The sequence below is a fragment of the Schistocerca cancellata genome, chromosome 11 (assembly GCF_023864275.1).
Source record: "Schistocerca cancellata isolate TAMUIC-IGC-003103 chromosome 11, iqSchCanc2.1, whole genome shotgun sequence".
Classification (NCBI taxonomy): domain Eukaryota; kingdom Metazoa; phylum Arthropoda; class Insecta; order Orthoptera; family Acrididae; genus Schistocerca; species Schistocerca cancellata.
The window spans coordinates 172,227,477-172,246,605 of NC_064636.1; the positions used below are offsets into that span (position 1 = coordinate 172,227,477).

General features: G+C 41.6%; 1 protein-coding gene across 1 annotated transcript in view; it reads right to left on the minus strand.

Moving 5' to 3' along the window:
- The window catches only part of LOC126108416 (zinc finger protein 708-like), a 139,216-nt gene that overhangs the window by 84,351 nt on the left and 35,736 nt on the right, over positions 1-19,129 (minus strand). The gene's annotated exons all lie outside the window — the stretch shown is intronic.

Here is a 19,129-nt window from a genome sequence, read left to right on the forward strand (position 1 = left end):
GCCATCCTCATAAAAAAATGCACCTGTATAACATTTCAGAGATTGTTGGACACAATTCTCAGAAGTTTGAAACCATGGAAATGCTGTGTATCTTGATGGAATAATCATCTATAGAAGTGACAGCAGACAGTATATGCAGTGCTTAAGGGAAGTATTCCTAAGGTTAAGAGCAGTGAAGTTAACAGTGAGTACAAAAAAGTGTGACTTTTTGATGGAATAGATAGCATACCTAAGACATATCAAAAGATGGATGTAACACAGACCAAGATTAGAGCAGTATGGGAATTTCCCATACCACAATCTGTAAAAGAGTTGTAGTCACTCTGGACTTGTGAACTATTACCACCAGTTCGTAAAAGGATGTGTGGATACTGCCAAAAGGTTGACAATTGTTAGAAGAAGGGTACAAAATTTGTGTGGTCAGAACAGTGCCAGCATGCTTTTGAGGAGCTAAAAGAAGCTTAAACATTGAGTCCAATTGTAGCATTTCCAGATTTTAATACAGAATTTATTTTATTATGTGATGCGTAAATTCATGCACCAGCCTGTCTCTTATCAGAAGAGGTAGAATGTGTAGAACATCCAGTAGCTTACGCTCAAGGCAACCGAATTCTGAAGAATGAAATTATTCCACAATGGAGAATGGGAAGTTAACCTTATTTATGGACTTTCATACTTCAAATTTTATCTGTACAGTAAAACATTCAGAGTAATAACAGATCATATGGCATTAAAATAGTTGTTGGGGTTAAAGAATCCTTCCCAATAGGTTGACATGATAGGCAGCAAGGCTAAGTGAATTTGATTTTGAACTTATTCATAAAACTGAGAAGAAGCATGGGAATGAAGATAGCTGAAGTAGAAAACCAGCAGTATTTCATATTACTCAGAATATCGAAGAACTACAAATCCACGTAGAAGTCTTAGAGAGGGAAGTAGTTATTAAAATGGTTGCAGTCTGTAGAAGATAGTGTTCCAGCTAGGGGTAAATTTGTTGCAAGAAGGGAAGTATTTAAAGGGTCTAAGGAAAGTACAGAAGGAACTATCACCGAAGTTGAGGTTGGTTTCAGAACCTGAGCACAAAGGCTTGCCCTTTAATTTGGAGTAGCCACAGCATCATTGAGAACTGATGGAAGAAAAGTTTCTATTTCCATTTCTGTAACAGTAGCAGGGAAACAAGAACATCATGAGTGCTACATAATTCATGCATAACTCGTCACAAGGGGAACACTGAAGAAATTTGTAAGAGTAAAAACTCAGTGACTGTCATTAACTGCAAAAGATGAAGGAAGATATGTAGAAATGGAGGAATTACAAAAATGCCACCGAAAGAAAATCATAGTCTGTCTGTGTATGGTAATATGAGTGGGGCAGGATTCCTGTGCAGTGAAATTGATAATGGGAGAAAGGAGGAAAGAGAATACAATAAAAAAGTGGTCCAGCCAGAATTGTACTTTCAGCATGTCGAGGCACATGGGCTTTGTCAAGATGGTAGTAGCAGCTAGTTGTTACAAGAAGTGGAGGGGTACATCAGCAATGAGGGTAGAATGAAAGGTGAATGCTTTCTTATTAAATGGAACAGTGTCCAAAGTAATGGGGACTACTTTCTGCCTGTCCACCATGATTGCAGGGATAACTCACTTGAGCATTTCCCAGCCACATTTGTATTGGCCAGAAGAGCCCATGGAAGTGCCACCTGCCACAAACCGCCCAGCTTAAATCAAACTCTAGGGCCAGAACTAATGTAATCTGTAACCACACTTCTGAACCGGCAGGAGGGACCAATCTCCCTGGAAACGTTATTGCAACATGTAAATTCATATTGTGAAAATCAGTACCAGAATGAGACAACACTCACCATTGTCATACCAACCACTGCAGCAGCACTTGTTCTGCTGAGCCAGGTGTTCTTCTGGTACACAAAAAACAAAGAACACGACCAAGTTCAGATCCAGCCATAGTTCAGGTTCCACTGCGTTGGATAACCCAAGCATAAAAGCAGCCGAATGCACAGTGATATAGTATGAAGAACAATCAATTTATTTTCGCTTTTAAGTGAGATGTATAAAGTTGGAAAAAATTGTGCAAGAAGCACAGTAATGACATTAGTACCATGGTGTTTCAGTCAAGGTGCAGGGCAAGGGGCCCTATGGAAATTTATAAGATTCAGTGAAAGGGTTAAGGTAACTAATTGTTAGAACGATACATAAGTGGTGAAATAAGGCTGGAAATACTTGTTGCCAGCAACTCTGGTTTAATGGATAGTATAGTTTGGTCAATCCGAGAGACAGAGTCTTGATAAAAAGGTCAATGTAGTGTATTGACCATAATTGGTCAAAAAATATGCTACAGAAGAAGAACAGCCAGCTGCACATGGGTGACGGTGTTATGCATTGAAAAGCAAAACATGGCCAACTTGCTTTGCACAGCAGAGCCAGCTGGGCATAGTATAGCAACAGCCAATGTTGCAACATGCTAGTGGAAAGACGGAAGTTTTTCATCACTTGCCACCAGATTAGTATTTACAATACATGCCTTAAACACTAAACAAACATAATCTGAAGTGTAGAAGTACTAAGCAGTTCGTATGCTACTTGTCCCACTATCACAGACAACACCACACACCTGTGACACCCACAGTGACATCCTGGAATGCAGCATGGAGTCCACCATTCAAACACAAGACAGGGCAGGCTGCCCTTAGTCGCAAGCAAGCTGCCTGCTCACTCTTGACATTGCCTTCTGTGAAGATGTGTCAGAGGTAGACATACAGCAGGTCTCCAACAATAAAGGCCACTTTGCCACAGCCATCTGCACACAGTTTACCTTGATACAACACGTCCAGCGGATGCTGCAGGCTTATATGCCAGCTACCGTGCAGTACAAAGGCAGTCTGTTGTGACCTTACAGCCAAATAACAGTCCTCTCTTCAGAAGTCACATGTTGTCGACCCTGACCTGGACTTTGGGATACAGTTTCAGTCTCTATGAACTGTAGTTACATCCAAGAAACAGCACAATTCACACTAAGCCATCAGGCCACATCAATTTTTGACTGTCCTGCTTCCTTTCTTTCTATGGCCCTCCAATGCCATGTCTAGTAGGCATTTTCTCTGTGTCAAACTGACTGTCTGTAGCTGTGTACATGGTGATTCTGAATGTGAGGTTACCCAACAAACACTACCTCATTTCATACATCCCCTGACATCATTGGCAAAGTTGTCAGTCGACCAGAATGCCATCTTCCATGCAGAACACGATCATACGGACATCTGGTTACAGTTTGTAGGATTGTATTGTGAATGAAACACAAGATGGGGAAGTAGTAGTTTGTTGCTTTAATTCTGGATATAAGATTAGTTTAGGCCATTTTGCATTCAGTCCTCAATTGGCACATGTAGTCTTACTCATTTTTTCAGTTCTTCCTTACTGGCAAGCCAATCACGAATGGCTCTTTCTGTTGGAGGAGGACCAAAATGCCACTCAGCTGCTCTGTTTCCATATTGGTCTGCATATGCTATTATCTTCAATTTACAGCCCACATCATATGAAACCCCTATTTTTTTCATTAATAAACTACTAAATAAAATACTCTTCTGTTATCAATAATACAAATCACTTTCAGTTCAAGTTCACTGGCACTGTAGACTGCTGTGATACATCATAGGCTTGACAGTGTTCTAGGTTTGTGATGGCGGGGCAGGAGGGGGACAGTGTTAACAAGCTTGTTAAGCTCTACAGCTCATGTTCATTGCATTGGTGCACTGCTGCTGCCAGTTGAATCGTGTTGCCAGATAGTTATAGGTTTCCCACTGCATTGAATATATGGCCTTTAAGCCTGGCAGGAATTTTAAATCAAACACTGGACATTTTAAAATTAATTTTGAGTATAAGACACACCTGAATGATGTAAGATTTTTTTTTAAGAAAAAAGTGTGTCATAGTCCATAAAACATTGTATGCTTTTGTTATGTATAAAATATAAAGTCAAATTGGTGATGTTTCCTTGTGAGTGACACACTTTAGGTCTCAGTGACCTGCCCTTCTTTCCTAACCTTCCTGTATCTGTTACTAACTCTTTCCAGATGAAGGAAATAATAATTCCAAAAGCTAGGGAAGTTTCTTGTACCTTTGTGTACATGTATTGTCAGTACTAGCTATTTCAACTCCTGAAGTTAAGTGAAGACCAGCCATTTTGTCTGAGAAATTTGTAGTTTTGAGCCAATCCAAAATGTGAACAGGAGAGTAAAATATAATTTTCTGAACCTTATCTGTGTTTTTGCATCAAGGTTTATCTGTAGTATCTATTTTCCTGTCTGAAGAGCAAAAATGTAAATAATTTCCCACATCTATTTTTTGAAAGTTACAAGTAGAGGTTACAATGATATGAAGAATCTTTGTCTTCACATTACATACCTGATGTACTGAACAGTATGACACTTCCTGTGTGCCGATTTGAACTGCGTAGACCATGTTACAAAATACATTTTGTTTGGCTACAGTGTTAGAGGCATTTTAAGTTTAAATTCATCATGTTTGCTGCCAGATATGGAACTAAAAATACTGATTAAGTTGTGATATCCAAAGAAGAATTTAACATCAAGGATTCTTACTACACAGAAGGTAGGTCAGGAAGAATGTTTAAATTTTTTGTTAGGCAACTTTAACCTAAACAATTTAAAAAATGTGCTGTAAAGCATAGTAATACTTTTTTTGTTATGGTTTTAGGGCGCAAAACTGCTAGGGTCATTAGCACCCGGTCTATGACTTAGGAAACAGTAAAAAAACGAAAACGGAAACTAGCAGCAATGGGAACGAAAGTCATAAAATTGGAGAAACTAAAAGCAGAAGGAAGGCTTAAAAATTCACTACAGAAAAGGGTTGGTTGTCCCAAAAAAACTTCAAATGACTGACGTCATTTCACTGGCACGAATGAACTCTAGAACGCGATTGGCCGATCGCGTGTCATCTGCTAAAATTGACGATATATCAGGCGACAGCTGTAGACGGGCGCGTAATGGAGTAAAATAGGGGCACTCAATTAAAAGGTGTCTTACCGTCCACAACTGAGAGCAGTGGGGACAGAGTGAGGGAGGATCGCCGCTTAAAAGATGTCTATGGCTAAAAAGACAGTGCCCTATCCGGAGTCTAGCTAAAATTACCTCCTCCCGACGACGCGTTTGGGAGGAAGAGGTCCAAGTACAAGGAAGAGTTTTTACGTCCCGCAATTTATTTTGGGGAAGTGTCGACCAGTGTGCGTGCCATAAATGAACAACACGACGACATAAAACGCGCCGTAGATCGGCGACGGGAATCAATGGAATAGATGGCCGAAGGAGAGAGACTGCAGCCTTGGCTGCAATATCGGCCGCCTCATTTCCGCAGATACCAACGTGTCCCGGGAGCCAGAGGAACGCCACCAAGACGCCCCCCAGGTGGAGCAAGCGCAGACAGTCCTGAATCCGGTGGACCAGAGGGTGCACAGGGTAAAGAGCTTGGAGACTGAGGAGAGAGCTGAAAGAATCGGAGCAGATAACGTACTGTATCCGCTGATGGCGGCGGATGTAGTGGACAGCCCGGAGAACAGCGTAAAGCTCCGCAGTATAGACTGAACACTGGTCGGGAAGCCGAAAGTGATTTGGTGTGTTGCCAACAACATAGGCACTCCCTACACCTAACGATGTTTTCGAGCCATCGGTGTAAATAAATGTGGCTTCCGTCATTTGTGCACATAGAGCAGCAAATGCCCGACGATAAACAAGTGAAGGGGTACCATCCTTGGGAAATCGACAAAGGTCACGGAGCAGGCAGATCCGGGGCTGGAGCCAAGGCGGTGCTGTACCCCAAGTTGTCAAGAAGGTTGTAGGAAAGCGGAAGGAAAGAGAATGGAGCAGTTGACGGAAGCGGACTCCCGGTGGTAGTAGGGAGGAGGGGCGGCCTGCATACCCTACATCAAAGGAGGCGTCGAAAAATATGTCATGGGCTGGATTAGCAGGCATGGAAGACAGATGGCTGGCATAACGGCACAGAAGGACTGCTCGCCGATTTGACAGCGGAGGTTCAGCAGTCTCAGCATAAAGGCTTTCCACAGGGCTGGTGTAAAAAGCTCCAGACACTAAACGTAATCCACAGTGGTGGATAGAGTCGAGACGCCGAAGAATAGACGGCCGAGCAGAGAAGTAGACTATGCTTCCATAGTCCAATTTCAAGCGCACTAAGGCGCGATAGAGGCGGAGAAGGACCACTCGGTCCGCTCCCCAGGAGGTACCATTCAGGACACGGAGGGTGTTGAGGGATCGCAGACAGCAAGCCGAAAGATACGAAATGTGGGAGGACCAGCATAGTTTTCTGTCAAACATTTTTTTTTTTTTTTTTTTGTGGTCTTCAGTCCTGAGACTGGTTTGATGCAGCTCTCCATGCTACTCTATCCTGTGCAAGCTTCTTCATCTCCCAGTATCTACTGCAACCTACATCCTTCTGAATCTGCTTAGTGTGTTCATCTCTTGGTCTCCCTCTACGATTTTTACCCTCCACACTGCCCTCCAATGCTAAATTTGTGATCCCTTGATGCCTCAAAACATGTCCTACCAACCAATCCCTTCTTCTAGTCAAGTTGTGCCACAAACTTCTCTTCTCCCCAATCCTATTCAATACCTCCTCATTAGTTACGTGATCTACCCACCTTATCTTCAGCATTCTTCTGTAGCACCACATTTCGAAAGCTTCTATTCTCTTCTTGTCCAAACTAGTTATCGTCCATGTTTCACTTCCATACATGGCTACACTCCATACAAATACTTTCAGAAACGACTTCCTGACACTTAAATCTATACTCGATGTTAACAAATTCCTCTTCTTGAGAAACGCTTTCCTTGCCATTGCCAGTCTACATTTTATATCCTCTCTACTTCGACCATCTTCGGTTATTTTACTCCCTAAATAGCAGAACTCCTTTACTACTTTAAGTTTCTCATTTCCTAATCTAATTCCCTCAGCATCGCCCGACTTAATTTGACTACATTCCATTATCCTCGTTTTGCTTTTGTTGATGTTCAGCTTATATCCTCCTTTCAAGACACTGTCCATTCCGTTCAACTGCTCTTCCAAGTCCTTTGCTGTCTCTGACAGAATTACAATGTCATCGGCAAACCTCAAAGTTTTTACTTCTTCTCCATGAATTTTAATACCTACTCCGAATTTTTCTTTTGTTTCCTTTACTGCTTGCTCAATATACAGATTGAATAACATCGGACCGAAGAATTTAGCGACGTCCGAAAACGGAAGGTTGACAGGTCCTAGATGTGAGGGTGGAAGAAACTCCTTACGTCGCCAAAAATTAACACAAACGATCTTACTGGGAGAAAAACGGAAGCCGGTTTCGATGCTGCAAGAGTGGAGGCGATCGAGACATCCTTGAAGACGTCGTTCAAGAAGGCTGGTCCATTGAGAGCTGTAGTAGATCGCAAAATCGTCCACAAAGAGGGAGCCTGAGACATCAGGAAGGAGACAATCCATAATTGGATTGATGGCAATGGCAAACAGTACAACACTCAGCACGGAGCCCTGGGGTACCTCGTTTTCTTGGGAGAAAGTACGGGAGAGCATAGTGTTCACCCGCACCCTAAATGTGCGCTCTGCCATAAATTCGCGAAGAAAAAGGGGCAGCCGACCTCGAAAGCCCCAAGAGAACAGTGTGCGGAGGATACCTGTCCTCCAACAGGTATCGTATGCTCTCTCCAGATCAAAAAATATTGCTACTGTTTGGCGTTTCCGGAGAAAATTATTCATGATATAAGTGGAGAGAGCAACAAGATGGTCAACGGCAGAACGATGCTTTCGGAATCCGCATTGGGCAGGTGTTAAAAGACTGCGGGACTCCAGCCACCACGCTAGACGGTAATTCACCATACGCTCCAAAACCTTACAGACACTACTCGTGAGAGAAATGGGGCGATAGCTAGAGGGGAGATGTTTGTCCTTTCCAGGTTTCGGAACGGGAACAACGATAGCTTCCTGCCATCGTCTGGGAAAAGTACTGTTGGTCCAAATTCGATTATAAAGGCGAAGGAGGTAATGCAGACTATGGGTTGATAAATGCAGCAACATTTGGACGTGGATACCATCCAGTCCTGGGGCGGAGGAGCGAGAAGAAGAGAGTGCATGTTGGAGTTCCCGCATGGAGAAAACAGTATTATAGCTTTCGTGATTTTGAGAGGAGAAAGCTAGAGGTCGCACTTCCGCTGCACGTTTCTTCGGGAGAAACGCTGGCGGGTAATTGGAAGAGCTCGAAATCTCAGCAAAGTGCTGACCCAACGAGTTAGAAATTGCGACGGGGTCCATGAATGTATCATGCGCGGCAGTGAGCCCAGAGATCGGGGAGAAACTAGGCGCGCCTGAGAACCGCCGAAGCCGACTCCAAACTTCCGAGAAGGGAGTGAAGGTGTTAAATGAGCTAATAAAGAATTTCCAGCTTGCCTTCTTGCTATCGCGGATGACGCAACAGCATCGCGCACGGAACTGCTTATAGCGGATACAGTTGGCCAAAGTAGGATGGTGACGGAAAATGCGAAGAGCACGTCGCCGCTCACGTATTGCGTCACGGCATGCCTCGTTCCACCAAGGAACTGGGGGGCGCCGGGGCAATTCGGAGGTGCGTGGTATTGAACGTTCCGCAGCTGTAAGAATAACGTCAGTAACGTGTGTGACCTCATAGTCAACGCTGGGAAAGTGACGGTCATCGAATGTCGCTAGAGACGAAAAAAGTGTCCAGTCGGCCTGGGCAAACTTCCAGCGTCTTGGACGCATATATGGCAGTTGAGGCTGCAGTCTAAGGACACATGTAAAGTGGTCACTCAAGTGTGTATCATCAAGGGCGAACCATTCGAAGCGCCGAGCCAGCGGAACAGTACCGACCGCAACGTCCAAATGAGATAAATGTGTCGTGGAGGCAGACAAAAATGTAGGGACCCCAGTGTTGAGGCAAACTAGATCCGCTTGGTGGAAGACGTCTAGCAATAGTGAGCCACGTGGACAAGGATGTGGAGATCCCCAAAGCGCGTGGTGGGCATTGAAGTCCCCAACCAGCAAATAGGGGGGGTGGAAGCTGACCAAGAAGATGAAGATCAGCTCGTGCCATTGGTATGGACGATGGAATGTATACAGTACAAAGAGAGAACGTGTATCCGGAAAGGGAAAGACGGACGGCGACAGCTTGGAAGGAAGTGTTTAAGGGGATTGGGTGATAATGGAGAGTATCATGGAGAAGAATCATGAATCCTCCATGGGCTGGAGTGCCTGCAACAGAGTGGAGATCATATCGGACGGACTGAAAATGAGGGAGAACAAATCGGTCATGGGGACGCAGCTTTGTTTCCTGAAGACAGAAGATGACCGGCGAGTAGGATCGTAAGAGGATCGACAATTCATCCCGATTGGCTCGAATGCCACGGATATTCCAGTGGATAATGGACATAGGGTGAACAGAAAATGGAGGAATGTCACCAAGGTTGCTGTCAACTCAACGACTGCTCAGAGCTTGCGACCGACAGCACGGAAGGGCATTCAGCCGAAGGCAGAAGATCCTGATCCATAGGTTGTTCAGGAGCAGCTCCTGTCACCAGCGATCGGCCGGTTGATCGGCCGCCAGCAGTGCGCCTCGGCGACACAGAAGACGGCTGAGGGCGATTTCCGTCAGATGGTGCTGTAGATGGGACACGCCTTGGCGGAGAAGGAGATGAACTGGGTTTCTTTGTAGCCTTCTTGGAATTATGATGTTTAGATGAAGGAGGAACCAATGGTTGTGAAGTTGGGGTACATAAAAAATCTTCACGAGTGTGCTCTTTTTTCGAAGTCTTGGCGTCTGACTTTTGGGCTCGAGATTTAGCAGAACCCGATGAAGGGTGAGCCATAGAGTGGGCAGGCGAAAGTGGTGAGGTTGAACGGGCGATCTTTGCGCTGGCCGATCTGACGACCGTGGCACTAAAGGTGAGGTCGCAAGTCTGCGTGGCCGCCTCCTTTGTTGGCCGAGGAGAAGCAAGGACAGTGCTGTATTTTCCTGTCTGAGGCACGGTGGGCTGGCGACTGGCAAATAATTTTCGAGCAGCAAAGGTCGACACCTTTTCCTTCACTCTTATTTCCTGGATGAGCTTTTCGTCCTTAAAAATGGGGCAATCTCGAGAGGAAGCAGCGTGGTCACCCATACAGTTGATGCAGCGAGGGGATGGAGGTGGACAAGCACCCTCATGGGCATCCTTGCCACACGTAACACATTTGGCCGGATTGGAACAGGACTGGCTGGTGTGATTGAACCGCTGACACCGATAGCAATGCGTAGGGTTTGGGACATAAGGGCGAATGGAAATTATCTCATAACCTGCTTTGATTTTCGATGGGAGTTGAACTTTGTCAAATGTCAAGAAGACAGTGCGGGTTGGAATGATGTTCGTGTCAACCCGTTTCATAACTCTATGAACAGCCGTTACGCCCTGGTCAGACAGGTAGTGCTGAATTTCTTCGTCAGACAATCCATCGAGGGAGCGTGTATAAACGACTCCACGTGAGGAATTTAAGGTACGGTGCGGTTCCGCCCGGACAGGGAAGGTGTGGAGCAGAGAAGTACGCAGCAATTTTTGTGCCTGGAGGGCACTGACTGTTTCTAACAACAGGGTGCCATTCCGTAATCTGGAACAAGACTTTACAGGACCTGCAATTGTGTCGACACCTTTCTGAATAATGAAAGGGTTGACCGTGGAGAAGTCGTGACCTTCGTCAGACCGAGAAACAACAAGGAACTGTGGCAACGATGGAAGAACTGTCTGTGGCTGAGACTCAGAGAACTTACGTTTGTGAGCAGACATAGTGGAAGGTGAGGAAACCATTGTGGAAGAATCCCCCATGATTACCAGCGTCTCCGATGGCGCGCTCCTCCCTTGTGGGGCCCTCACTGAGGGCACTCCCGCCTTAGGTGATTGTACACACCTCAGGTCACACCTCCCGACAAACGGACGGAGGGACCAATCGGCACTTTCGGAAGGTATCAGCTCAGGTAATCACCCCTGCCTGGGCCTGGCCGTTACCAGGGGGTACGTACGTGTCCTACCTGTCTACCCGGGGCGGGGAATTACGTGTTACCCTGTCACCGGCTACGCATGGAAGTGCGTGGGTCGGCCTTCAGACACGCACAGGGAGGAAAAAAGAGAAAGGGAAAGGAAAGAAGAGGGGTCTCAAACGCCGCAGCGGAGAAAAGTGCAGAGAGAAGCGGGAAGGAAAAGAGAAGGACAGAGGAAGGACGAAGACTTGCAAGTATAGAAAGCAAGGAATTTGTAACAGTTTAGAGCGTCCGTCTCCGGACGTAGGCACAAACCATACTCCCAGAGGGGGAGAAAGGGAAGGAAAGAGCCAGAGGTGAGGGGGGGGGGCAAAGATGGGGGAGGGGGAAGGATGAGGAAAGGGAAGGTATGCAGCCCGGAAAGGAAGGAGGGCCACATTAGCTCGGGGTCCCGTGCTCGCCACGCACGTGTCCACAAAAGAGTTGTGGACCCCCTGGGGGGACATAGTAATACGTCTGTATATGAAGGCTGGTGCATTGTTACACATTATTATTACTAGCTTTCTGTTAAAGATAATGGAAAGTAAATTTGAGGAGAGAGAGAGAGAGAGAGAGAGAGAGAGAGAGAGAGAGAGAGAAATTTTGCAAAACTGTAAGCAAATCAATTACAATTGGTTCAGTGTAGAGAAAAAGACAAGCAAATATCACAAGACTCCAGAAGAAAGGGAAGAGAACAACTTCGCAAATGTCTAGATTTAAAATAAAGGTAAAGAGGTAAAACTGTTGTGAAGAGTATGTACAAGTAATGTAAATGCACAACCACTCATGTCACTGGAGTGTAATCATCAGAACCCTATTTACGTTCATACTAATCCCCATAAACTTTAAGAAAAGCAGTGAAAAGATTGAAATAACTACATACAGAGAGCCCAACATGGAAATATGCAATAACAAACAAATTAATTGTCCCAGTGGAACAACTTCCATAATGTTTAAGCACACATTAACAACATGAACTGGAGAACAAGGTTTCAGAAAAAAAGAAGCAAACAGTTGAATTTTTTTACAACAGAGATGACAATCTGTGAAGCATCTGACAGATTATTTAAAGATCAGAAGACAAAGATGCACAGAGTTTTGCAAAAAGTACTACATGGTATTTTCAGCTCAGGGAGCTTATAAGCAATTTTAGGCAGATACAGAAATAGGACAAATAAAAAATACTTTCATTTATTACACATTTTGTTCGTTTTGAATACACCTCAATGTATGTATGAAGGTATCATGCCAACTCTTATTATCTGGTGAATGCACTGAAAAGAGCATTTTTTTATGAGGTAAGGAGTTACTAGAACATGTAGTCTACTGATAATTCATGTATACTACGAACTCATGTATAAAGTGTAAAAACTGTAACTCCTAAACTTCACTCCACATTAAAGAATGAAGTTGACTGACAAACAAGTGAAATGGAAAAAAAATGGATTGATGTTGACAGGCAAAACAAATATGCAGAAGTTAATGGTAGCATCACTGACGTAGTGTCAGAAATTTATAAAGAAATTTTATATTTAATATTTCTCTGCTTCATAGAAAACTCGCAATCTGCTGAATTGGGGATATGTGCAAAATGGATTTCTCTAATCTGGAGATCTACAGACTGACTTTGTAGATAGTGTGTCTATGATTAACAAAGACCAAAGTCAAAGTGCTCATTCATAACATGAATAAGTACAGGCTTTGCTGGTTGTGCCTGGATGCTGCAGGAACATTTTATCATGCCATCATCACTAATGAGATCTAACACATGAAACAGTTTCTGTTGCTGTGTTCTCATATAAATAATACCTGATGTAAATAAGAAGATCTCACATCTAAAAAAATTTGACAGTTCGTTGAGATGGCTGTACTACTTCTATATTTGAAAAAAAAGGTACACATTATCCAGTTTGTGTTCAAAAGTATTTAAAGTGGAAATGCTGCGTGACATGGAAAGTCGTCATGGATGCTATTTGTGATACAATGAGGAGAGGAGTGTGGAACCAGATGAAACACAGAAAATGGTATGCTGGCTGAGCTACAGATTTTTATAAATGGCACAAACTCAGATTCAAGTAAAAACCATATTTTATGGTACTGGAAGATGGTTTCTGGACAACTGAGTGAGTGTAACTTGCATTCAGGTCAAACGTTTTTGCTCATATTCAAAACTATTATTATTTTTTACCTTAAGCTATCATAATATTGTTGTCACAACAACCCTGAAGCTTGAAAAAACCAAACATCTTGTCGTAACTAAGGATACAACCCATCAAAGATGTGCTTGGTATTCAGAGGTGGAAAATGATTCTTGCGAGGATCAAATGCTGCAGACAAAGACACAATACCAACAGATGCTGTCAAGAATGTGCATATTGATTTGATAAATCCTGGGCTGTTTGTCATTGTAGAAATTTTAAATGAGAGAGGTATGAAACAATTTCTATGGCATCTCTGAAAATGCAGAACCTATGGTAATGTTTTTGAAACCCATTCCAAAGGCTACAATTTTTCCACAAAATACAAAAGTGACAGCACTTTTTGTTAGAAGTGAACAAATTTGAACATTAATAAATTAACCAATGATCATTTAAAAAGCATCAGATATTACTTATGTCTTTAGAATTGGGACCTATGACTGTGTTGCAAGATGAATTTTTTTTTTTTTTTTTTTAAGAAGTAAATGTAATATAATGAAAAACCGAAAGACTCATGTATTTAAATCGTATGATTTATGTATAGTTTTAGTTTTTTTGAGTATCAAAAATTGCATTATGACTAATGCTATTTGTGTGAGCTATGTATAGAATCTATAGTGTCCCAAATGCAATTAGTTTTTGACTTTTATCTTCAAGATATTAAGTTTTAGATTCAATTATTTCATGCCTAATTTAACATATTCCTTATGTATTTGGATTTTAAAGGAGTGTGCAATTCAAATAATTTCTGATTTAAACATAATTTTAAGAAATTCTTTCAGAAGCTATCTTTAATTCCACACGGCCAATTGTGTGAACCCACTATCAATCATTTAGAAAAGGAACTGTCACTATGACAATGAATGAAACTCACTTTCCAAACATGTGATTGCCCAAGAGAAAACTTGGAATCACTTTTACCTCAGCTGAGTTGTACTTTCAATTCAACTAACATTTAATGAGTAACTATACTGTTGTATTCCATTAAGAAATAATTGTATCTCTATCCACTGCAACTACCAGGCCTACTGATCATACAACAAAATCAAATTATTTCCAACATCAATTGGTGGATATTTAGTAGTTCAGTCATTTCTACGATGAATTAAACAAATTTAGTTGATAACCTACAAAATATTTCAATGCACCCTATGGGTTGTTCATTAAAATTATTTTAACCGATACTTCACAACAAGAGTAATTGGCTTTTATGTTGGTTAACTGTCACAACACAGCTGACCCAAACACTACTCCTCAAATATTATGAGAATCAATAATGGACAGATTACATTAACCTCTCAACAGAGCCACATCATTTTATGACAAGAAATTAAGAATGTTCTGACATTTACTCAGCCATAACCTTACTTGTAGATCAGAATTGTTTTGAGAAAATATTAAATTCTTTATAAACTTGACAACTAAAGACAATATGATTCATCATTGAAGACTTAGCACACATCTATTGAGTTAATTGTGTTGCAAAAGATATGTACAATACCAATCCATGTTTGCAACATCTGTATTCAGACACAAGGGCTTAACAGACCAAGTTTTGTTTTGAACATTATACATACTGGTTAAGACAGTGATGAAAGGAAACACAGTTTACCAACAAAATGAAAAAAAGGTAAGGCATATGTACCCATTTCCAGCAATTATTTGGTTGGTATATGGTTCATGGCACATTTACCTAATTGTAATGTATAACAGATACAAATAAGAGACTTAAATAATCAACAAAATGTTCCCCTTCACTATTTACAGCAGTCCCCCAATGCTGGGATGACTTTTTCATTCTGTAACTGTACAAGGCACATAGAAGTGGAGAAAACTTATTGGCATCACATTAAAGCCTTAATCTTCCTTTACTCGGGGAAACTACAAGTGTTGTCATGTTAAATGAATTACACTTACAAGAACTGAATCTTAGCTTAGCAACAATAAACTGGGTCATAGTGATAAATGATACCTTGGGAGGAAAACTGAATACAGAATGGGGAAACAATACATATGATGTCCCACAGGACTGACCTACATAAATGTTGTGCTAAAGCCATTGGAGACGCCTTCAAAATCTGCAATGCTTGCCGATAATTAGTACACTGATAATGGCCAAACACACTCATACTAGAAACAGCCAGGAGAATAATGGAACATGCTTGCAACTGGTTTACAGGCAACAGCACAAAAATTCAACCTTTATACTTACAAAAACATACATCAAGCAATTCCAAACAAATTCAAATGACTTACAGATACAAGGAGATATCAATGACAGACACTGGATGAGGTTCCAAGAGTTAAGTTCTTAGGCATTCAGATCGATAATAAATTAAGGAGGCACCAGCATGAGAATGAGATAACCAAAAAGCTCATCTCTCTCTGCCCTGCAATTAAGGAATGTTCCTCCAGAGTGTCTACATGTAGAAATGCTTCCCAGCACGCTTTCTCTCAGTCCTAGCCTATAGGATAATCTTATAGGACATGGCAGCAATGAACAAATTAGTATTTATTCTATACAAGATTGTAATAGGAATGTGATGTGAACACTTTGCATCTACATGTCACTATGAAACTCCCTATTGCCTTTCACATTGAATAACATTAATATTTTATTTATTTCTGTTTGGCTTTCCCAGAAGATAATTCCAAAAACAAGTGAAAACTCCAAAAGATGCCATTGAAATTGCCTGTAGGTGAGTAATGCTGAGGGGATCAACTTGACAATTTTACCAATTTGTGGACCCCATTTCAATTGAAACGCAAGCAGACACCAAGGAATTGGAGGCAGTATGTTTCATTTAGTGTGTGACCAGTAGTGTCTACTTCTTCTAGTAGCAGGCCATTTCTCATTGCTTTTCCATCTTATAAAATGAGTCGTCTAGGGATGACTTGAACTGGTAGCTGCAACATTAATAAGGGTAAAGTGCTGTGCAATATGGGGCAGGAAATTTGTTGGTAGTGATCAGGAGTTATTACTAAACGTAAGTAATGTGATGAACAGTTTGATGAGATTATCACTGAACTGAATCTGAAGAGGAGCAAATTCTGTACTAAATTGAAGAAAGTTGACAATGTTAGAAAACACATAGATGGTCAAAAAACCGAAGACATGGGAAATTATCAGAAATATAATTTTTCATACGGATGGTATACCACTGCATTGGAACCAGCATTGATCAGCTAAAGGGTCTGCAGACCTGACCATGAAATTTGCTTCATTTCACAGTATGGTATCTTTTTTATAATGGTGGGTATTTGTGACAGGCTCCACCTATGTGTACCAATAACACTGGATGAACTATGATGCTACATGGGAACAGCATTGAGTTTCCTAAACTGACATGCTTGCAAATGTGTGGATCAAGTCTATTGTCTGGATGCTTAAATGTGTAGAAAAGGATTTTGATATTTGTGATCAGTAAATGACGAATCTGGTCCTAAACATAGCTGTGAAAAGTACCTTAATGTTTTATGCGCACACACACACACACACACACACACACACACACACACACACACACAAAATGTGAGCAACATGAAAATCATATGGTTCCTTTGGAAATAAAGGCTTTGCAGGCATGTATAGAAATAAAAATGTGACCCCAATTCTGTACCTTTGTAATAAATAAAGTTATAATCTTGTGAAATCTGATGATTTTAAACATCCTCGAGGAATTGCTTATACAGGTATAACTTCTTTCAGTGAAATATGATGATCTTAATTTGTCTTGATGGGTTGCACCTATTATTGAATGTTCCACAATGTTTTTCAGAAAATTAAATTTGCTTTCAACACTGTAATCTCTGCCCTGGCTAGAGATATGGTGTGAATGTTATTCATTTATTCATTCTTTAATTTACACATTGCATTCCATAAATGAAGACGTGGATGGATGTGGGATGAGCCACACTGCAAATCTTAAGGCAAAAGCTCCCACAGGGATTTATCTCTGTGAAGTGTAGTGACAACCAGCTGTTTGTGACTAGTGCTAATCTACTCGCACGGCTAATTAAGGGAACTAGTAATAGATTATTTTGTATGTATGTATATGTACATTTACTACTATGAAAAATATCATTGTTGCTCCTACTACATTGGTCAGCTACTTATTTTACCTAGAATTTCCACATACATCTATACTCCGCTATCCACTTAATGGCACATCACAAAGGGTACCCCATAACCCTGCTGGTGATTTCCGTTCCCATTCCACTCACAAATACGAGTGAAAAAGACTGTATATGTGCCTCTCAATCAGCCCTGACTTCTCAAATTTCACCTTCATAGTCATTATGTGCTGTGTATGTTGGAAACAACAAAATCGTTCACCAGTCAGCTTCAAATGGCAGTTCTCTAAATTTTCTCAATAGTGTTTCTAGAAAGAACATCACCTTCCCTCTGTGAATTCTCATTTGAGTTCCTGAAGGATCTCCGTTACACTTGTGTGTTGTCTGAACCTACCAGTAACAAATGTAGCAGCCTTGCACTGAACTGCTTCTCCAACAAAGTATTAATTTGCTATCTTGCTAGCTTGCTCTAGCTTCTCATGCAATTACCTAATAAAATTCCCAATTCCGCAATTACTACAGAATCTTGCTGGCCATGTGTCAGTATCAAAATGGTCAGCCCTATTTTTCTGCATCATTATTAAGCTCTTGCATTTTATGCTCCCGAGACCACAAAGGTTGCATGTCCACTCTAGCTGACGGAGCTAAGATATTTACTGCACAACTGCATGTACTACTCAGCATCACTGTTATGGTCACACATCCTATTCGTAGATTTCTCAGGTGTCTACCACTGTTTAATCTAAGTTACGTATTTTCAAAGTAACAAGTGGGGTACAACATCAGTGATTTCAGTGCCAACCACATGACATGGTATTCCAGACCACACAATCAGCAACACACTGTTCTTCACACTTGCTATGGGAGCAGCACTCCATGCAGTAGACACTATCCTTGAACCTCTGGCCTTGGTACCATGGAGACATCTTGTTTGACCTGTGATCTCTTGGGCTGCATGTGAAGGCCAGTATGGCCTTTTGTATTTTCATGGTAAGTGGTCACCAACTACAATCCAGCCACTTTGACAACTACAGCTATGCCCTAGGACACCCTACAGATCACTGTTTTAGCCAAACTCCTCATATGCAAATCCCTGACTACTGTGTGCAGCATTCTCATTTCTGTAAAATCCTTCTTGTGGAACAATACTACTACTGTTTCACTTACTGTCCTGTCTACTTGTGATGCCAATGCATCCCTTTCATTTGTTTAAAATGGCATAACATGAGTCCCTGTGACATTTAAGTCTTGGCCTGTAACTTCAGAAAGTTTGTTTATGAACAATCAGATCAAAAGTGAGCCAGTACCTAACCTTCACAAATGTGTGTTGAATGTTCCCCAATATTTGTCTAATTTCATTCTTGTGACATGTTTATCAATGTGAGCTTCTCCTTCCCTTAGCAAGGTCATAAAGCATATTTAAAAAAATAATCTTTCTTCTTCAGATCTGCCAGGACTCGAATGGTGAGGCCATACATGGCTTCAGCTATGTACAAATATTCACTAAAATCTATGAGTTTTTCTATTAATGAAAATTTTATAAGTAATATAACAGGTACCACAGAAGCTGCCACAATATATACAGGTTGTGGCCAACATATCGGGGCTGATCTAGAACCCACAAATTTCATCTCTGTTTTTTAAATCCCAAAAAAATTTTAGGGCAAACTCAAGAATAATTATGATTCACACAAAACATAAGAACAGCCAGTGTTCTTTTGAATTCTATTTATCAGAAGTTGTTGAAAGTAGGAATATTTCTCAAATCACCT